Genomic DNA, 20,604 nt, shown 5'->3' with positions numbered 1-20,604 from the left:
ATATTGGGTGAAATTCACACCATTCTGTGACAAAAGTTCTGTCTATACAAGCATTGCAGGTGGAACAATCCCCTTTCTCCTTACCCTGTGCTGTTCTGGCCTTGTTCGTTCCTTGAGTCCACACTCCACCGTGTCTGTTTGTGTATTGGTACCTAAATTTTACTAGACCTCAAGGCTCGTGTAGCCATTTGCTATGTTTTGTTGGATTCAATAAGGATGTTTAATTTTAATATAATTTTTTCTATTAAAATTAATTATAGTGTGTATTGGAATTTGTGGTTATAATTAATATTTTCTGCTTTTAGGTGTCAGTCACTCATTAGTTTTCTAAATAACAAGGAACCCTCTTAGTCAGTTGGCATTTTCTAGTGTTTTAATTGCCTGCTGTGATATAATTATTGTGACATTTGGGGATGTTTTTAACATCTTGAATTAAATATTCTGACATCCCACAGAGCACTTCATGAAAACAGCCAAACTGTATTTGAGTCATTAGTAATCTACAGCTGTCCCTTAGCATTAAAATTGTTTTTGACACAAACACAGATGAAATGTAAAGCATTTAACGGTTTTATTCTAGGCCAAATTTTACCTCTTAAATATGTGATGTTATTGGAAGTACATTATAATTTGCTTAGGTCAAAACATCTCCTTCATTAACATGGCCCTTGAGCCATTACAGGTGCCAGATTTAGATCTTACATACTAGTAATATTTCTTCAAATAGAAGCAACACAAAACCATCTTTGAATCCTACAAATGCTATGTTTATTTAGCATTTTTCCTAAGGCTGCGTCCACATCATGCATTTAAAGCATATTTTCCCACACAATGAATTTTGGGATTTGTAGTTTGTCAAAGGTTCTGTAAACTCCCAATATTGTTCTTTTTTGGGGAAGGCGGTACTTTCAATGTATGGTGTGTATATTTGTTTGCAAAAAGTGATGGTGATTGCAAAAAATGGTGATTAGACTGTGTTCAGACTTTATGGAGCATAAGTTCTGGGGTTTTTATGGAGTGATTTTAAAATAATAGACATCCAACCTGCTTTGCTTGAAGGGTGCTTTCATGTCTTCCAGTTCTGGTCCTTTGTTCATCCCAAATTTATCAGTGTATTTTCCCATCACTTTCTCTTTCTTTTCTTTCTTTCTTTCTTTTGCAAATAAATTTTTATTAGTTTTTCACAGTTACATCTTTACAAATAAAAACAAATAGCTTTTCACAAACCTTCTCTTTGAGATTCTTTAAATCTCCAGAGATTTAAAGAGATTTAAAGAATCCCCATCACTTTCTTAACAGCAAAGAAAAGTTTTTTTAAAAAAATAATTTTTAGTAACAGGCCAATCACATTATTCAAATCACATTAGTTCCAAATTATACGGCCAAATTTTAATTTATTTATTTTTTGAGGGTACCCATACATCAAGCTCCGCACGAGTCCAAAATTCCAGATAACTCCAGGCATCATATATTTTACTGCTTTAATTAGACAGTTCTATCCAGTTCGATCCGGATAGTCCTTTATTACTTTCTTTCTCATCTTGTTGTTGTCATATATTCCTTTCTTTGCGATCTCTGATGATTCTCACAAACAGACTGAAAACTGGCGTCTCTGTGTGGGTTTTGTACTCTTCACAAACTATCTCGTTCAGGGACAGCCTCTGTTCAACGCTTCCATAAACAAAGTTAACCTTCGGTCTGCCCTTTATTTTTTCTCAGGCTGGCCAAATAAATCAAACAAATCAGGGGGCTCTGTCAGGTCAAACTTGCATTCCAGCACTCCTTTTCTTTCGAACAGTCCTGATTCTTCTCCCCCCTGTCCTCCTTTCTCCGGCAAGCCTGTCTTGGTGAGACACCATTTTAAAACTGCGTCATAAAAATTTTCCTCTTTCTTTCTTTTTTTTTTTTATAAATTTTTTTATTGATTTCCAGTTTTTTAACATAAACAAAAAACAACATAAAAACAAACACAAAAACTCATATTTTCTTAACCTTATTTTCATAACCCTCTTTTCCCGGACTTCCCCATACCTTTCCCTTTTTGCATCCTTAATTTAGTACCATTATTCAGCAACCCTTCTTAACCAATTAAATATAAATTCATTCTCTTTTTCTATTCCACCCTAGAATTAAACACAATTTTCCGCTGCAATTCTACGTCTTCTTTTCCCTCAGCATTTTAACACTCCTCAATTTTATAATAATTCTTAAGATACATCTTGAATTTCTTCCAATCTTCTTCCACAATCTCTTTCTCTTGGTCGCGGATTCTGCCGGTCATTTCTGCCAGTCCCATAAAGTCAATCACTTTCGCCTGCCATTCCTCCAGTGTGGGTAGCTCTTGTGTCTTCCAATACTTTGCTAGAAGAATCCTTGCTGCCGTAGTAGCGTACAAAAAGAAATTCTTATCCTTCTTCGACACCAGCTGGCCAACCATACCCAAGAGAAATGCCTCTGGCTTTTTGTTAAAGGTGCACTTGAGCACTTTCTTAATTTCATTATAAATCATTTCCCAGAAGGCCTTAATCTTTGGGCAGGTCCACCAAAGGTGGAAAAAGGTACCTTCAGTCTCTTTACATTTCCAACATTTGTTATTGGGCAAATGATAAATCTTCGCAAGCTTGACTGGGGTCATGTACCACCTGTAAATCATTTTCATAATGTTTTCTCAAAATTTTCCTCTTTCTCACCGTTCACCAGTCTTCTCTCCTGTTGTAATCCTTCCCCACACAGTTCTTAAAATCCTGCTTGTGATTAATAAAAACGCGACTATCTTATTTCTTTCTGGGGTGAAGGGTTATTAATATCACATCGTGTAAAGAAAAAAAGGATTTTTTCCTCCACCCCCCCCCCCTTCGTTCCAAACATACAGTCTCCTAGTGGTGATTCATCAGAAGATTTACTTATCTATCCGTCACTCCCGGTCACAGAGATCCATTAATCAGCAACCTTATCGTCGAGCTTTACTTGATGTATGTGCTTCAGCTTCCTTTCCGCAGTAAAATATTTTACTGTATCTGCGCTGTTTTTTTCTCAGATGTAAATTTTTTTTTTTTTTTAAAGCGACACAGCGCGGTGATGGAGCGGCTCCGCCGGCGGATCGAGCTGTGCCGGCGGCATCACAGCACCTGCGAGTCCCACTACCAGGCCGTGTCCCCGGAGCGGCTGGAGGCCAAGCGGGCCGGGAAGCACCGCCAGCCTCCTCTGCCTCCCCCGGCAGCCACTCCGCCAGCCGCCCCGTCCCAGCCGCCTCCCCCTGCTCCGGCCCCGGGCTCCGGGGGCTCCTCTGCCTCTACCTCCACTCCTCCCGACAGGCCTGGAGTCAACGGCCTGGACACCGACACCACGGGCGGTGAGCAGCAGCAGCAGCACAGCCGGAGCAGCGCCCTCATCGCACAGCTTCATGAAACAGTCAAAAGGAAACTTGATAGTTCCGTTTCACCGCAGAATGGCGACCAGCAGAATGGCTATGGGGACATGTTTTCTGTCCCCAAGAAATTGTGTCATGATGATGGTCTTGTTGGATTGAGTGGCTCCTCTAATGGAATCCCTCCTGCATCACCTCTGCACCAGCTTGACAGCAAATCTTTTGGTGGAGACACCTTACAGCTTAATGGAAAACATTCCATGGGTCTAGATGGCATCAGCAAAGAAAAGTTTTAAAGGGGATTTCTTGTGCTAGGTTGACAAAGCACTTTTGATCCAACCTAGAGTTCTGTTATGTACTTGAATCCCTCCCACAAAACCTCCTAGTGGTTCGGCAATAAAACTAGTAGCAGATGTGCAAAACTAAGCTGGGTCTGCTATGGTTTCAAATTGGATAGGGGGCGTATGTATTTCATGTATTACAGGGAGTGAGACTAGATTACGCTCACAGTCCCTTGCACCTTTACAATTCTATGATTTATGAAATTAGTGACAGGTTGGAATCACCCTTTGTCTATCCCATCACTGTCCAATGCCGCTTCTCCCTTCTGCTTTTGAATAAGAGCCAAGGCAAGCCTCTCTTTGTGATGTAATGAGAACTATGGTGCTGATTAAGGGGTCGTTCCTGCCTGGTCCATGCAACCACAACTTCCAGAGGACGAGCATAAGGAGAGAACAGGCCTTGTTTGCCTTGGCTTGTTTGGCAACCCTCCAGAGCTCATTCCATTGCAGGCTTCTGGAAGATTTCTTCTGCCTTTTTACGCTAGTGTTAACATCCTTCCCGTTCCTGGGTCAGCTTGCATTAGTTCCAAGCACTTTTGCAACAGAGTTACTGGTTAAAGCTCCACTTTCCTGTTGCAGGCTTCCAGATGCCAGCAAGAGTCTCAGTAATACAGCACGGTGCCAGCTTATTCTTAATAATGTAGCGTGAGTAGATGATGGATCTCAAACCCTCAGTGAGTTAGGGACTTCCTCTGCATGTGACAACAGGCTCCAGCCAACTGAGCAGACAAGACCAATGGTGGGTCCAAAAGTCAATACAGTGGAACCTCGGGTTAAGTACTTAATTCGTTCTGGAGGTCCGTTCTTAACCTGAAACTGTTCTTAACCTGAAGCACCACTTTAGCTAATGGGGCCTCCCGTTGCCGGAGCACGATTTCTGTTCTCATCCTGAAGCAAAGTTCTTAACCCAAGGTACTATTTCTGGGTTAGCGGAGTCTGTAACCTGAAGCGTATGTAACCCGAGGTACCACTGTAAAGTGATTTCTGCATGAGCTGTAGAGCAGGGGTCAGCAAACTTTTTCAGCTATAGGCTGGTCCACCGTCCCTCAGACCTTGTGGGGGGCCGGACTATTAGGGGAGGGGGAATGAACGAATTCCTATGCCCCACAAATAACCCAGAGATGCATTTGAAATAAAAGGACACATTCTATTCATGTAAAAACACCAGGCAGGCCCCACAAATAACCCAGAGATGCATTTGAAATAAAAGGACACATTCTACTCATGTAAAAACATGCTGATTCCTGGATCATCTGCGGTCCGGATTTAGAAGGCGACTGGGCCAGATTCGGCCCCCGAGCCTTAGTTTGCCTACCCATGCTGTAGAGGTAAAGTAAGGGGCAGATGAGACTCATCAGCCTAGGAAGGTAGCCCATCTAGGAGAAGAAAAACACTGATTCTCAAACCTCCACTGCTTTGTGGAATAACTTCAGGAGAAGAAATGGCAATGAGTAAACCTTACACAAATCTGTAGTGGAGTCCCTAAGATGGTTGGATGGCACTTTGTATGCCTCCTTCTGGTAACTCCTGCAACTAAGCTGGTGCCAAATGTGTTTCTCTACTTTCTTTTGGACCACATCAGTGAGGCCAAGAGTGGAGTCTTGTCACCTGGGCAGCTCACACTGCTCTGGCTTGTACCCTGGGGGTGTCATTTTGGTGCTGCTAACCCAGTGGTTTGACTTCACCCCTGGAGGCACACTCCCTTGTCTCTTGAGAAAGATGGATGCCTACAGTGTAACCCTTCGGTCATCTCTGATCAGAACCAACCCACTTTCCCCAGTTGGGAGTCCAACAATCTATGGAGAACCTATGGAGGCTTCTTAACCCTGTCCTGGGGGCTATTTTCCTTCTTTTATAGTCAAGCCCCCACCCCGGAAAACCTGAGGTTCTAGTTTGGATGCCTGGGTAGCTGTCCCACTGTAGCCCCGCTGATGCACCCTTAACCACATTTCAGATATGACCAAATACAACTACCGAAACATCCGCCAGCAACTCAAGCCTCACAACGGAGGGGATATTTCATGTGCAATTAAGTCCCTCTTGATGAGATATGCCACATTCTGTTTACACGTGCTTAATTACTGACTGCTGACCCTGTGCTACCAGTTTTATTTTCTACTGTTTCTATTACAGTGGTACCTCAGGTTACAAACACTTCGGGTTACAGACTCCGCTAACCCGGAAGTAGTACCTCGGGTTAAGAACTTTACCTCAGGATGAGAACAGAAATTGCGTGGCAGCAGCAGGAGGCCCTATTAGCTAAAGTGGTACCTCAGGTTAAGAACGGACCTCTGGAACGAATTAAGTTCGTAATCAGAGGTACCACTTTAAAAACAATAAAAATAGAGATTAAAAAAACACTGAAGGGTGCATTGACATTCTCCAGCAGATGGCACTGAGTTCATTGTGGCTTTCTACCTTCGGAGACTCCTGCTGTATTTTGCAGATCCTGGCACTAAACTGTTTTTCATAGTTGCATTAATGATTTCTGCTAGTGGTCAAATGCTGCTTTTGCATGCAGTTTTATTTGCTCTGCTGCAAATCACCCTGAAAATGTTTTGTTTTTGTTTTTTTTATGGAAAGGCAGTGGAGAAAGATTAAAAATAATTGACACACACATGCACCTAGATGCAAATGATTCCACAGACATTAACCCCATACTGGGGTGTGGATGTGGGTGTGCACTTGCACACACATAAACTTATACCATCCAGCTTATAAGGATGGGCAAGAAGCATTCATCAATAGTGTCAAACACAGGCAAAGGTTTAATTAAACAGAGGAGAGGTTTTAAATAAAGGTTTCCTAAAGTGAAAGGACAAGAACAGCTTTTGAAGAAATTCTTGTGACATCTTCCTTTCATCATGTTTGTGCATTTTTTTTTAAGAAGACTGCTTTTAGCCTTTTAAAAAAAACAAACCCATCACTTTAGAGTTAAAATTCCTTTTCTCTGTTACAATGTGCATTTGCTAAGTCAACAATATCCTCCATACGTGTCTGGAAAGCTTTCATCTGTAACGTAAGGAAACATGAATGAGCCAAAGGAATGTTTAATAACTTGCCTTGATATTAGATTTTTATTTTTTTTAAAACTTTCCTTGGACAGCACCCATATGCCCCAGTTCACTTAGACATATAAGGCTTTGTTTATGAGAATTAATAATCTGAATTCAATCCTCGGGTAAATTGTTTATCTTAAAGTCCTCCAGAGCAAAGGTAATTTTCCAGTGTTGCATAAGCTGTCATCTTAAAATAAGTGTGTGTGTTGTGTGTGTTGTGTGTGTGTGTTAACTAATATGGGAGAAACACAACTGTTTCTGCTCTACATTTTGAAGACTGGCATGCTGAAAAAACAACAGAAATTGATTAGCTTTCCTCCAGCTCATTTCCAATTCTTTTTCTTTTTTGGGGGGTAGATTTGCAATGTTTCCAATAGTTCTTCAAGCATTCATAATGTTGGGGCACCCAGGGGAGCTCTTTGCCACTCCTCTTTACCATTTTCTCTTTCTGAAAACTTAGGGTTTGCCCACACCTCCGCTTGCTCCATGCCTAAAAAGCACAGGTCCGAGAGGATTTGTCAGTAGGATTTGCCAATAGGATTCTGCCTGGCCCATTATAAGGTTTGAGGCAGCAATGCTTCCGAATACCAGTTGCTGGAAACCGCACAAAGGATGGGGAGGATGCTCTTGTGCTCATGTTCTGTTCCCCAGTTTCCCACGGGCATCTGGTTGGCCACTGTGAGAACAGGATGCTGGACAAGATGGGCCTGTGGGATGATCCAGCAGGCTACTGTGATCTTCTTAAGGTTCCTGAATTCAATGGGACGCAGGTGGCACTGTGCTCTAAACCACAGAGCCTAGGGCTTGCCGATCAGAAGGTCGGCGGTTCGAATCCCCATGACAGGGTGAGCTCCCGTTGCTCGGTGCCTGCTCCTGCCAACCTAGCAGTTCAAAAGCATGTCAAAGTGCAAGTAGATAAATAGGTACCGCTTTGGCGGGAAGGTAAACGGTGTTTCCGTGCACTGCTCTGGTTCGCCAGAAGTGGCTTAGTCATGCTGGCCACATGACCCAGGAGCTGTCTGCGGACAAACGCCGGCTCCCTCGGCCAATAAAGCGAGATGAGCGCCACAACCCAGAGTCGTCCGTGACTGGACTTAACGGTCAGGGGTCCCTTTACCTTTACCTAAGGTTCCTGAATGGCTCGGCTCACTGACCAGAGCAACTTTTCATTCAACTTGAATCCTGTACACTGTGACAATCTGCTTCAGAGATGCGTGTTTATTCTGTACTTCTTGCATTTGCAAGGGATCTGTGTTTTTTTTTTAAAAAAAAATGAGCTAATTTATGTTTGAATTCCACTGTGTGCACAGATAGGGTCTGCCCACTAAAATAGACAAGGAAACCATCTACAATAGAGAACCTCCAGGAACACATAAAAGCACCAACGCCTTGAAGTAATCATTACACAGCAGCTCTTCTGCATGTGATCAAAGATTGCTCAAAACCTTCCTAGCATACCATATTTACATGAATCTAATGCACCATCAAGTCTAATGAGCAGCTCAATTGTCAAAACCTTGAAACAAAAAAATTATTTGCTGGGGCCATCAAATCTAATGTGCGCTCTAATTTTCACAACATTATTGGCCAGAAAAATTGAGTAAATATAGTAACATTTTATCTCATTGATTGGAAGAGGAGTCCCAGATAATTGAGGTATCTAATATTATCCAGCACTTAAATTTGGAAGCTTTTATTATATTTATGATTTGTTAAACATGATGTGTCATAGCACAGGCCTTTGTATGCAAAGAGTCTTGGGTTGAAAACCTGGTCTTTCTGACTGTGTATGGTGTGGGCTGTGCATACAGGTGAGTGGTTGACCAACTTTCAGTGCAACCCTCTGGTCAGAAAAGGGCTTGCAGGCAATAGGGCTGCAGAAAATCAGAATAGACAACATCACACAATACTACTGTAAGCTACCTGTTTATATAATTAATGGAAAATTGTAAGCAGGTGCCATACAACATGGCTTATGTGTAGAAAGCAGGGATTTTTTTCAGCCAGAACTGAATTCCGGCACCTCTGTAGCATTGTTTATTCTAAACAGTTTTGATTTTACTTGGTCAATATTGAAATCATCGCAATGAACCAAGAGGATTAGAAAGACATCTTCACACCAATTTGGAGGCTGTATGCTTGCCTAAACAGGCAAATCCATGTGCAATTCCCCATCTAGATAAGGAACCATGTGAATGGAAGACATGGAGTTCATTTGCATAATCCAGTTGATGGGGCTACATGAATAGATCCCTTTTTAAAAGCCGCAAGAGCTGTTGAGCAGTTGTGGGTTTCTCTCCCCAGCACTGCTGAAGACAACAGAAAGGATGTTTGGGTGTGCCTACTCCCATCCGTGGGACGCGGGTGGCGCTGTGGGTAAAAGCCTCAGCACCTAGGGCTGTCGGCGGGGTGTGCTCCCGCTGCTCGGTCCCAGCGCCTGCCAACCTAGCAGTTCGAAAGCACCCCCGGGTGCAAGTAGATAAATAGGGACCGCTTACTGGCGGGAAGGTAAACGGCGTTTCCGTGAGCGGCTCTGGCTCGCCAGATGCAGCTTTGTCACGCTGGCCATGTGACCCGGAAGTGTCTCCGGACAGCGCTGGCCCCCGGCCTCTTGAGTGAGATGGGCGCACAACCCCAGAGTCTGTCAAGACTGGCCCGTACGGGCAGGGGTACCTTTACCTTTACCTTTACTCCCATCTTCTTCCTTCTCTTCTAAACCTGGGTTTGCTAGCTAGTCCCATGGATCATTGAATTCCAGTCCTTGCATACAGCCTCTCCTCTTGTACATGCTCCATACCAGCCTCCAGAGTCCAGTAGGAGCATGCCTCTGCTGCCATAACAACTGACTCATGTACCAGGGATCATTGCTTCACTGGCCCTTCTTTCACCAGAGCCACTGTTTGCTCCTATTAGCCCTGCACACAAGCACTAACCAAGCCCATTGGCCAACCAGGAGAGGAAGTACGGCCTGAATTATCCTTTCTACTGAGCAGCTTATTGGAACTGCCCTACTATCATTTGAAGAGGGCTCTGTGCATATAGCCCCAGATGCTATAAGCATGCACAGTTGGATCTGGGTATCTGTCATTTATCCAGGGCACTCAGTAATAAATGGGATTTACTAGTAAATGTCATCACTGAGCATGTTATTTGGTTGAATTTGGAAATTATCCCATCTAGCTAAGTAAATGTCAACATTTACTGGGAGTACAAGTACTTTTCTAGTTACTAGTAGTAAATGACAGAATGTTCTGACATTTCCCCCTCTCCTTGTAAATGCTATGATTTGCTAATAAATGCTAGCTTTTGTCAACCTTTGGACATTCGCTGCAATAGATATCATAAACATGTGTAATATTATATGGAAAGTTATTTCCTTTGATTCCAAATACTTCAGGGCACATTAAGTACACGCCCAGTTCTGCACACTTACGATTCACTCTACTAATAAAGCTATATTGTAATTGAGCAGAAAGATAAATTATATAGATTTGCAATTGCAGTCTCACACTCAAAAACTGGGGGCAAAATGTCACAATTTTACCAAACATATCAACCAGGAAATATGGACTGTTCCTAGTAAGAAAGGCCATCTGGAGCCTTAGGAGAAACAGTGGATCCATTTTGAGATTAAACATGTTTTCTTTTTTTTAAAGGAAACTGTTATGGCCAGTTTAAACACACACACTTTCAATGTAAGTCAGGGCAGAACAAGCTGTTGCAGAATAAAATGAATGCAATGTACCAGGCAGGGCAGAGCCTTTAGTTGCAGCGGGAACAGATTTTGGCCGTGATCCTTGGGGTTAGGATAGGTGTTACAAATGCAAATGTCCCTGTTGGAGGCTATATTATTCCAAGACTCCTTCACTTGACTTATTTAGACCAGTCACATCCAAAGTGTTATGGTGAATGCTGAAGCATATGGCCATTTCACATGGGAAAAAGGAGTCCAAGCACCCTGGTCCTAAACCATTCAGCATTGTATTATGTGTATGTGTGTTTGTGTATATATGTGTACACAGGTAATTTGCAACTTATGCACATTTAACTTGCATACATTCAGCTTTATGTGCTCAGCAAATTTAGAAAAACAATAAAGTGTGAGCAGAAACAGGGTGGTTGTCCGGGGAAAAAGGACTTTGGCAATCCTACCTGCCATTGAACCCAATACGTTTTTTCACTATATGCATTTTTGGCTTTACATGCTATCTCCCACATAAGTTGAGAATCATCTGTATATATGTCACACACACACACACACACACAAAATTTATATTCTATTTTTCCTCCCCGTGGAGGAAAATAATGACCCAATACCTTAAATTGTACCTGGAAATGTACTGGTAACCAATGCACTGGTTACTATGCAGTTTATTTATTTGCCTACCTATCTGTATTCTGCTCTTTAGTATATGTATTTCCAGAGCAGCCTACAAAACACCTGGGGGCGGGGCTTAAGTGAATGGTCATGTTAAATGCCCTATTCTCGTATATACACATGCTTTTCACTAGAACATATATTAATCTATGAGAACACCAACCCTTCAAAAAGAAAAAAGACTGTTTCCTCAAAGACAATAGACCTCTGTGTTCAGGAGTCCACAGCACAGATACTAAAACCTGGACAATTTTTAAACTATTGGGACTACTCTGCTCCAAGTGAGAATACATCTATTGAGAAAGAGCAGGTGCTAAAGCAAGCCTGTTCGAAAGGTACAGGTGCACCGGAAAACATCTGGTTATAGCAGGCTAAATCCCACAACATGATGATGTAACTGTTGCATTTGATAACTCTGTAAAGGTAACCTGATTCCTCTACCCGCTTCTCTACCAAAATAAAATGAATGAGACTGTAAACTGTCCATTTACTTTGCCAGCTACAATGCAGATTTACTTTACAAAAAAGTAGGTCTGGTTGATTTCTGCAATTGTTCTGGAGCAGGTATACCATTAGCCTCTTATCTATTCCATTCTCTTGGCCTATATAAAAAAACAAAGGCAGTGAGCAAGCTTACATCAGTGCCATGGTGAATCTTGAACTACAGACCTTCTGGGAGCTGGAGTTTATCCATTATTCCTGCCTCAGAAATGGACACCCTAGCTCCTAAGCAGCTTAATCCATAAATATTGTTTTAAAAGAGATAAGAGCAGCCAGAATTGTTTTGCATTAAATGGAGATATGCCATCAGCTGTAATGCTCTATCATTCAGGGGGGAATTGCTCTATCAATTCATCTCCAGTAAAACCCCATATACCATGCAATGAGCTAATTAGCATTGCAGCAAGTTAATTTAAAACTGAAAATGTCAATTAGTATTGGAGAAGGACAACACTGATCCTAAACCTCCACTGACTTGCAGCTATACTCATTCATGAGAATGGCTTCGGGGTTAAACTCCAAGGAACAAGCCATACCTGCTGCCTTGTGGGACATCTTCGGAAAAATAAAAGGATAAGGAGTAAACCCTACACAAATCCTGAGTGGAGTCCCTAACATGGTTGGATAGTGCCTTGTAAGCCTCCTTCTGACAACTTCTGTAGCCAAGCTGGTGCCAAACCTATTGCTCTGCTTTCCTTTGGACCACATCAGTGAGGCCAAGGGGGGGGGGGGGTCTTGTCATCTCGGCAGCCCAAGGCCTCCACACACACTGCCCAGGCTTGGCCCCAGAGATGTCCCTTCGGTGCTGCTAACACAGCAAAAACAATGCAGAAGGCAGCAGTTACAAGTTACCGGTCTCTGCACAGTAGGTGCTGTGATTCTCCAGCGGTCTGACTTCAGCCCTGGAGGTGCATTCCATTCTCTCTTGAGACAGATGAATGCCAACAACGATTAGTATTGGACTGAAACTGTACCCCCTTGATTTCACCACTCTGCGCCTTGCACCACTTGTCTCCCCTCTGATTGGTCACTGAACTTTTCTTTTTTTAAAAAAATATATTTTATTAACAATTTCAATGTAACAAAATACCAAAACATCTCATATTCATCATCCCCCCCATCAAACCCCCCTCCCTCCCCCACAAGACTTCCTTCTCCTCTCTCTATTTTTCAACTCATATTGTTCTCTGCATACTGTAAAATTGTATAAATCCTTATATTATCTATCTACTACGTTAACAATCAATAGATTTGTGTATGTTTATTCAAAACCTGCCAAGGAGTCCAATTTGTTTTGTTGTCTTTTTAAGTAATATGTGAAAAGTTCCCATTCTTCTTTAAAGTCACAGTTGTCCTTATCTCTCAGTTTGTATGTCAGTTTAGCCATTTTTGCATAGTTCATCAATTTCACTGAACTTTTCTGTCCTTGTATAGCTTTCCCTTTCTAGCAGCAAGCCTGCAAACCTATGTGTCCTTGCTCTGCTAAGATTCCTGTAACTGACCTTGCCTTAGCTCTCTTTACGCCATTCCTTCAAACTAGCTACCTTGGCCTGATTTTCTTCCTCTGGAAGATCCATTTGTTGCCTAATCCTTAGACGGTTCTGATCCTGCAGTGAAATACGGGACTATCCAAAGTGTGATAGTTGTAGGCTTGGGCTTTTGGGAATATAGGTGGCTAGGTAAGTGATACTGAAGTCTGAATTAATTGCTATTCAAAAATGGGCAAGATCCTGCCAGGCTCTTAATTACAGCAGTCTGTGAAATAGTCTATGATGATGAAATCCATTGTCAAATAGTCAATAATGCTACATTACTCTAGTTGACTAATTTGACATTTCCTTTAGGTATTGGTAGGGATGCGGGTGGCGCTGTGGGTTACAGAGCCTAGGGCTTGCCGATCAGAAGGTCGGTAATTTGAATCCCCGTGACGGGGTGAGCTCCCGTTGCTCGGTCCTTGCTCCTGCCAACCTAGCAGTTCGAAAGCACAAAGTGCAAGTAGATAAACAGGTACTGCTCCGGTGGGAAGGTAAACGGTGTTTCCATGTGCTGCTCTGGTTTGCCAGAAGCGGCTTAGTCATGCTGGCCACATGACCTAGAAGCTGTCTGCGGACGAGCACCGGCTCCCTCGGCCAGTAAAGCGAGATGAGCACCACAACCCCAGAGTTGTCCGTGACTGGACCTAACGGTCAGAGGTCCCTTTACCTTATGTATTGGTAATTGTTGCTGAAACAAGCAGCATGTATAGACAGCCTAAACAAGAGCCCCAGTACATACTGGTCTGATGATGCTCTGGGCTGGCAGTTAGCTTTGCTGTCAAACTGGCTGCTGAAGGGGAGAAAGGCTACTCCCTGGGTGCTCTGCTACCATAGTTGAGTTTTTTTTTCCTTGGGGATGGGGGGGGGAATGATCAATAAGATGGCTCTTATAGCCGTTACTTCTATTTATTTTGTATTTTCTTTCTAAGCACTTTAACACAAAATGCTTCTAGCGCAGCTCAGGAGAATTAAAAATAATATCTGGCTATCTAGCTATCAAACATGCCTTCTGTGCACAGACTCATGTTTCTCTGCTTTGGGTCCTATTTGGATATCTAATATTAAAGTGCAATTAGTAGTGTATCCTCTGTAGAGTTTGCCTCAATATATTTTCTGCTGCCGAGTTGCTGTGGTGATGACATACTTAGTTATACAGCCCCTTTGCAAGAACCACATAGTGGTCCTATTTCAAACCATATTGTTTGAAATGAACTAAATCTACCACTAGTACCAAATACCACAAATGGTGCTATCATCTGAACTGACAGTTTACCATGGTGAACATAACTGTAAGATACTAAACCTGTGACTCACATTGGACTACTCTATCACAAAGTTGTAGGAGGCATAATTGTACTACAAATTTATATGTTATACCAGATTTGCTATCCTGATTCTTCTCTCTTCGTTCACACCCTCCCCAAAGAATCCTAGTTTACAGTGATGAGAACTGTCTCGAATCCCTAGTTCCCCTCCCAGACCCCAGGGTGCCCTAGAGGTATGAGATATATTCAGGCATTCAGTCCATGTGATGAGGAATTTCAGAAGGGAAGAGCTGGACCATGCCTGCAAACACAATCTCACCCCATTCTCACGTTGGAGGAACACCTGCAGAGGGCAGCCTGCTGCAAACATATAGGCTCCCTTTGTGATGTGGAACATAAGGAAGTGTGAAAATCCTATATGCATAGAAGATACCTGCTTCTATAGATGCCCCCCATGGGTAGTAGGAGTGGGTGGCAAGTCTAATAGGAATATGATGGTAGGAAATAACCAGCTGACATGTCTCTCTCCCCCTCCTCGCCCTCCTGTACACATTTAGACTTACACGGCACAAATTCCTCAACAGGTCTATGGAATAGTTATAAAGCCTGTTTTAAGTTTGTAGTATAGATGCACCCATAGTGTAGGCCTTGTCTATGAAAACATTGCTAAAGGAACATGCTGACAGAATACTGCCTTTGAGTGTTCTATATAGAGAGGGTAGGATACACATACTTTTAAGTGAGCTCTTCAGGTTTGCAAGCATGCACATGGGCCCCCAAAGGCTGGTGGCTCCTGCTTTAAAAAAAGACATAGCCAAATGTATAGTTACAAACCTGTATATAAGGTCCATTTACTAGAATGAGGAGGTAGATAGCAGGGAAGGATAGCAGCGCTTCAACTCCTCCACAGCATGTGAAATAACAGCAAGCACACTACCTGGTTAATTTAGTATTCAGGCTTGTGCACCAGAAAGGAAATGTACCTTCCCCCTTCCACCAAGGTAGAGATGTAACTTTTAGAGACTGGAATGGGAAAGAAGAGACTGAAATAGGGACTGAAATAGTAAGGGTAGCAATTCTCATAACAAAACTTTTTTTAAAACTTCCATAATCTCCTCCAGAGTAGGTAGAGGTACCAAAAAATGGGGCTGTTTTTGGTTAAAAAAAGAAGAAATAATTGGCCAATTAATGCTAACAAATAGCAGAAAAACTGGTTCAGTCCTAGGTTTTACTCAGTAGCTAGCAAATGTGGTAACTGATATTCCTTTTGGGATTAGATCTTGTGATCATCTTGCTGCCCTTTTTAATTCATACAGTTTAATATTTATATAACATCACCAACATGCACTAGATGTAGTATAGAATGATCATGAAGAATCTATGAGACACAAAATCAACTAACCTACCGGTACTTGCAACGTGCAAAGCTATTCTTGTTCATCAAATCATCTTTAAAGGAAGAATGGTTGCAATGCAATACTGAGACAAAGGTCAGTAGATTACTAAGGCTGAAATCCCATATATCGGGAATAAGGCACATCCCATTGTAAACCGTGGTGTTTTCTTCCAAGTCAGGCTACAGGATTACTGTATGTGCCTCAAACAGCTTTCCACAGTTTGTTGTTTCTCTGTTTCTGAAATAAGCCATCTTTATTTGTTTTATGTTGCAATGTTCTACACTTATCATGTTCCCTGTAACAGGCAGCTAGTATCTGGCTGCTGCTAATCCCCTGCTATAATCAAAGTATAGTTTGAAGGTTGGGGGAGAGAAAAGCCATTATAGATAGATAGATAGATAGATAGACAGACAGATGATAGATAGATAGATAGATAGATAGATAGATAGATAGATAGATAGATATTACTAGCATGCATCTGGAGCAGTGACAAGCCATGGTTCCTGCGACAGGTAGAGCAAAGGGGGAAACACTTGTCAGGTAAGTAAACAGGAAAATGTAATTTGTACTTGTCAAGGAATAATCCCAGGAGAGTCAACCACTGATGTATGCAAACTAAAAACAAGAGTATTTAATCTTATTAGGCAGTTTGATTGAACATCTTGTGTCTTTGTGTTGCCTTTTCTCTAGCCTAACGTAGTAGTCATAAACAGTCTTTACAACATCTGCCTGGTAAGGGTTTTAAGCAAGATCTTGAGTAGCCTCTTCAAATGAACAAGTTAGAAATTGGGTTGTAAGAGGATCTCTTATAACACTTGACCCCCTAACATGCTGTTATGAGTACTAGAAGAAACTAAATTTGATTAAGTTGGTGGTTCCTGGAAGGAATATCTATCCCTGTATATTTCATTGAAAACTGACGATGTGGCTTAAAACACAGCAAGGTCATTCTTTTTCTCAATTCAGATCAAAACTGGTTTGAGGAAAACTGCATCAAAACACTGTGTTTCCGAAGAAACAACAGAATAGATATGGATTGCAGTCAACATTATGTGCACACCTCTTCCCAAACCATACCACATGGAAGTACTCTACTATGAATCTTCGGTACATTGCTGCAAAGCAGGAATAAAGGTAAAGGTACCCCTGCCCGTACGGGCCAGTCTTGACAGACTCTAGGGTTGTGTGCTCATCTCACTCTATAGGCCGGGAGCCAGCGCTGTCCGCAGACACTTCCGGGTCACGTGGCCAGCGTGACAAGCTGCATCTGGCGAGCCAGCGCAGCACACGGAACGCCGTTTACCTTCCCGCTAGTAAGCGGTCCCTATTTATCTACTTGCACCAGGGGGTGCTTTTGAACTGCTAGGTTGGCAGGCGCTGGGACCGAGTGACGGGAGCGCACCCCGCCGCAGGGATTCGAACCGCCGACCTTTCGATCGGCAAGTCCTAGGCACTGAGGCTTTTACCCACAGCGCCACCCGCGTCCCTGCAAAGCAGGAATACTTGCTTCCAAATCCTGGAGGAATAAGAAGCTCAACTTTTAGAAAAAGTTTAGTGGCCTAAATGTAAGTGGAGAAGACCTGCATAATGTGTAGGTATCACAGCAAATCCTGTTTCCCTCATTGCAATCTAATGGCCATTAATGCCTAGCTCGTAGGATAATGTTTTCTCCATGAAGGGGTGGGGTGGTGCTTGCTGAATTTCTGCCTACATCCAGCTGTTAAAGATACTTTGCAAACAACACGGTTAACCTTACTATTGACTATGAATTGAATCAAGCAGAGCTAACATATATTGGGATAAATATTATGAGCCATGGCCATTTCTAAAACATTTGTTTGAAGGAAGAGGGGCTTGTGGTACTCAGGGGAACTGTGATGTGCTGCAGCCACTTGCAGCAAAGCCCAGAACCACTCTGAGAAAATGAAGACGCTGGGTGTCTGTAGTCTCACCCAGCAATTTACTGATCAGGGCCAGACTGCATACTTACAGTCTAGTAAAACAGCACTCGTTTCCACTTTGCTCAAGGAGTGTCTGATTCCTTATGTCCTACCTTGATCACCAAGACCCCCTTATGGGGGACTTCTGGCAGTTCTCAAAGTCCCTGAGATTTGGCTGGCCATCACTAGGGACCAAGGCTATAGTGTGGCAGACCCTACCCTATGGAACTCCTTATTTGCAGTTCAGCGGGAACCATTCCTCCCTTTAGTCACATGCCTCTTGACGACTGTCTTGCTCAGACAGGCCTTCATGAATTTCTTTTTAATCCAATCACTATTTGATGCTTCAAATAATGTTTTAATGTTGTTTTATGTATCTTTGTTTTTGTTGTTAAATATTGTATAACAGCTTGTTATGTTTTTTAATGAAAGTGCTCTTTATAAATTTGTAAATAAAAAGGCAGGTAGGGATGCTCATTTCTGCTGTTACCACTGCCACTACTGTACTTAACAAGCTTATGTGAGCATGGAATGGCATTAGGACTGCACTGAGGGTGGGGACTAGAGGGCATCTTGCCCAGGGTGATGGCATTGATCTGCACAGTCTGTTGAGAATTGAATTTTCAACTTGCTTCTATTATTTATTTCATTTAAAACCTCTACTAAGTATTTTTTTGTAATATGAACTGAAATAACTGCATTGCAAACTTTTGTTTCACAGATGCTTATGGCAAAAGCGTACTCTGGCAATTCTCCCCTGGTCGGTCCCTACTGACCTCCCATAACTTAACTGAGGATGTTGATTAGGAAGAGGGTCTTGTGTCCTTGATTGTAGCTGGCTGGAACTGATAACTACTCCACAGCATATGTCAGGTGTTTGTTGTGATCAACTGTCCAATAAGATAATGTAGAAAATCACAGTCACATGTGACGCACCTTATTTTTGTGATTGTCATTTTTTAATTGTTGTAACCTTAGGGTAAAAGGTGGGTAATAATTTACTACTATGAGTGATAGTAGAATGCTTTGGTTTAAGGAAAGGATTGGTGAACATCCTTCCTAGAGAGGAATAAGTACAGTATGTGTGGACAGAATGTTGTATTGGCCTCCAAACTACACTTTCCTACCACAGTGTCTGTTAATGAACAGCTGTTACACATCACAAAAGATTCTGGGACATGTTCTTAGGTGTGCACTCACTTCACATTTCACACATATCACCATGAAAATACCCCCTAGAAGTCGGAATGTTCCCCTTTTGTCAGTACACTGCAATGAAGATCATTAGTGCATATTTAAGTTATGTTTCATGGCGCTCACTGAGATGATTTTAAGGACCCCCTTCTGCCTTCAAGTGTCCCTTGGAATGCTGTTTGAAAACTATTGGCAACTCCTACAGCTGTGGGAAAAAAAGATTAAGGGTACTTCTCATTTATAATGCATTTGCAATGAATCCACATTTTCCAAGCAACTAACCATAAATCAGTGGGGGGGGGGGGGTGGATAGCCATGAAGCGCCTAGTTTCATTAGTTTTGTATTGCTCCTTTCCCCTTCCTACTGATTTGTCCTCTATGGTGTGCTGTTAATTTTCCCGTAGCTTTGGTTTTATTTATATATATATATATATATATATATATATATATATATATATAATATTTCTTACAAAATTGTACATGCATAAATAATAATGCGTGACATGAGTAAGAAAAAGCAAGTCACTGGGGGGATGAGTAAAATACTAGCACTTTGGGTACAAATTTGTGGGCAGCTGAATATCTGTAATTTGTGTTGATCAACTGGTTTGTTTTATTTCTACACCACTTAATGTTATGGTGATATCGTGGTAGATTGGCTTGTGCGTGTGCAAAATCCTACCCAGACCCCGTGACTATCATCTGAGCCCCTTCTTTGTGTGCCTCCTCCACAAGAGGACTGGAGGGTGGCAACACAGGAATTGGCCTTTTCTGCATTGATTCCCCATTTTTGGAATCCTCTTCCCAGAAAGGCTCACCTGGTGGCTTCACTACATAGACTTCAGGCACCAGGCGAAAACCTTTTACTTCTCCCAGGCCTTTGGCTATTCAATCTATGGCCTTTAAATATTTGTGGGAGGGTTGGGGGTCATTGGTTTGTGTTTTATTTTGGCTTTTATTATGTAATTTGCGTTTTTATCTTGTATTTTTATGCGGTGAGCCTTGTTTTTATAGATGCTGGAAGCCGCCCAGAGTAGCTGGGGAAACCCAGCCAGATGGGTGCGGTATAAATAATAAAATTATTATTGTTGTTGTTATTGTTGTCATTATTATTATTTACCGCTGGGATGCACAGATGAAGGGCAGTATACAAATGTAATAATTTGAGGAGCAGCAAACAGCAACCAGATTTATACAGTTCGCGAAGCTGACAAGGCTCGCGAACCTCTAGGCCCGCCCATTTCGCAGCGGCTACAGGCAGGAGGCCCGCCCTTTGGCGCAAGGGCTTCTGGGGTTTGTAGTCCGCAGGGAGGAGACCCGCCCTTCTGTTTAACGGCTTTCCACACAGCGCATTACCGGCCCGGCACCCGCTCGCCCGCCGCTGGCAGTACGCAACGGCTGTACCTCCTGCCTCTCTCCGATACTATCCGCTCAGGCGCTTTGCTTCTCCCCGTTCTCCTCTTCGTTCTCGCGGGTTCGGAAACCTGAGCGGGGAAAAGAGACAGCCCCGCGAGCGAAGGAGCCTGAGGAGAATCTGAGGGGAGCGAGAGAGAGAGTGGGCGTGGCGAGCGGGCGCGCGCTCCCTCGTATGCAAATGAGCGGGCGTGCCGCGTCGGGCGCCCTCCCG

At 42.7% G+C, this 20,604-nt stretch overlaps 2 long non-coding RNA genes across 2 annotated transcripts in view; one reads left to right on the top strand and one right to left on the bottom strand.

Annotated features, from left to right (window-relative positions):
• LOC307223648 overlaps positions 1 to 20,604 on the top strand; it is a 730,364-nt gene that overhangs the window by 649,829 nt on the left and 59,931 nt on the right. The window lies entirely within an intron of this gene.
• On the bottom strand, positions 11,616 to 20,593 carry LOC307223664. The gene is made up of 3 exons (XR_013842174.1): positions 20,382 to 20,593; positions 15,180 to 15,242; positions 11,616 to 11,747 (listed from the first exon to the last, which is right to left on the bottom strand). It is a non-coding gene; the product is annotated as an uncharacterized lncRNA (long non-coding RNA).

The sequence above is a fragment of the Podarcis cretensis genome (genome assembly GCF_951804945.1).
Source record: "Podarcis cretensis genome assembly, chromosome: 9".
NCBI lineage: Eukaryota > Metazoa > Chordata > Lepidosauria > Squamata > Lacertidae > Podarcis > Podarcis cretensis.
Note: the sequence above shows the minus strand (reverse complement) of the source record. Positions and strands in the feature narration are given on the sequence as shown.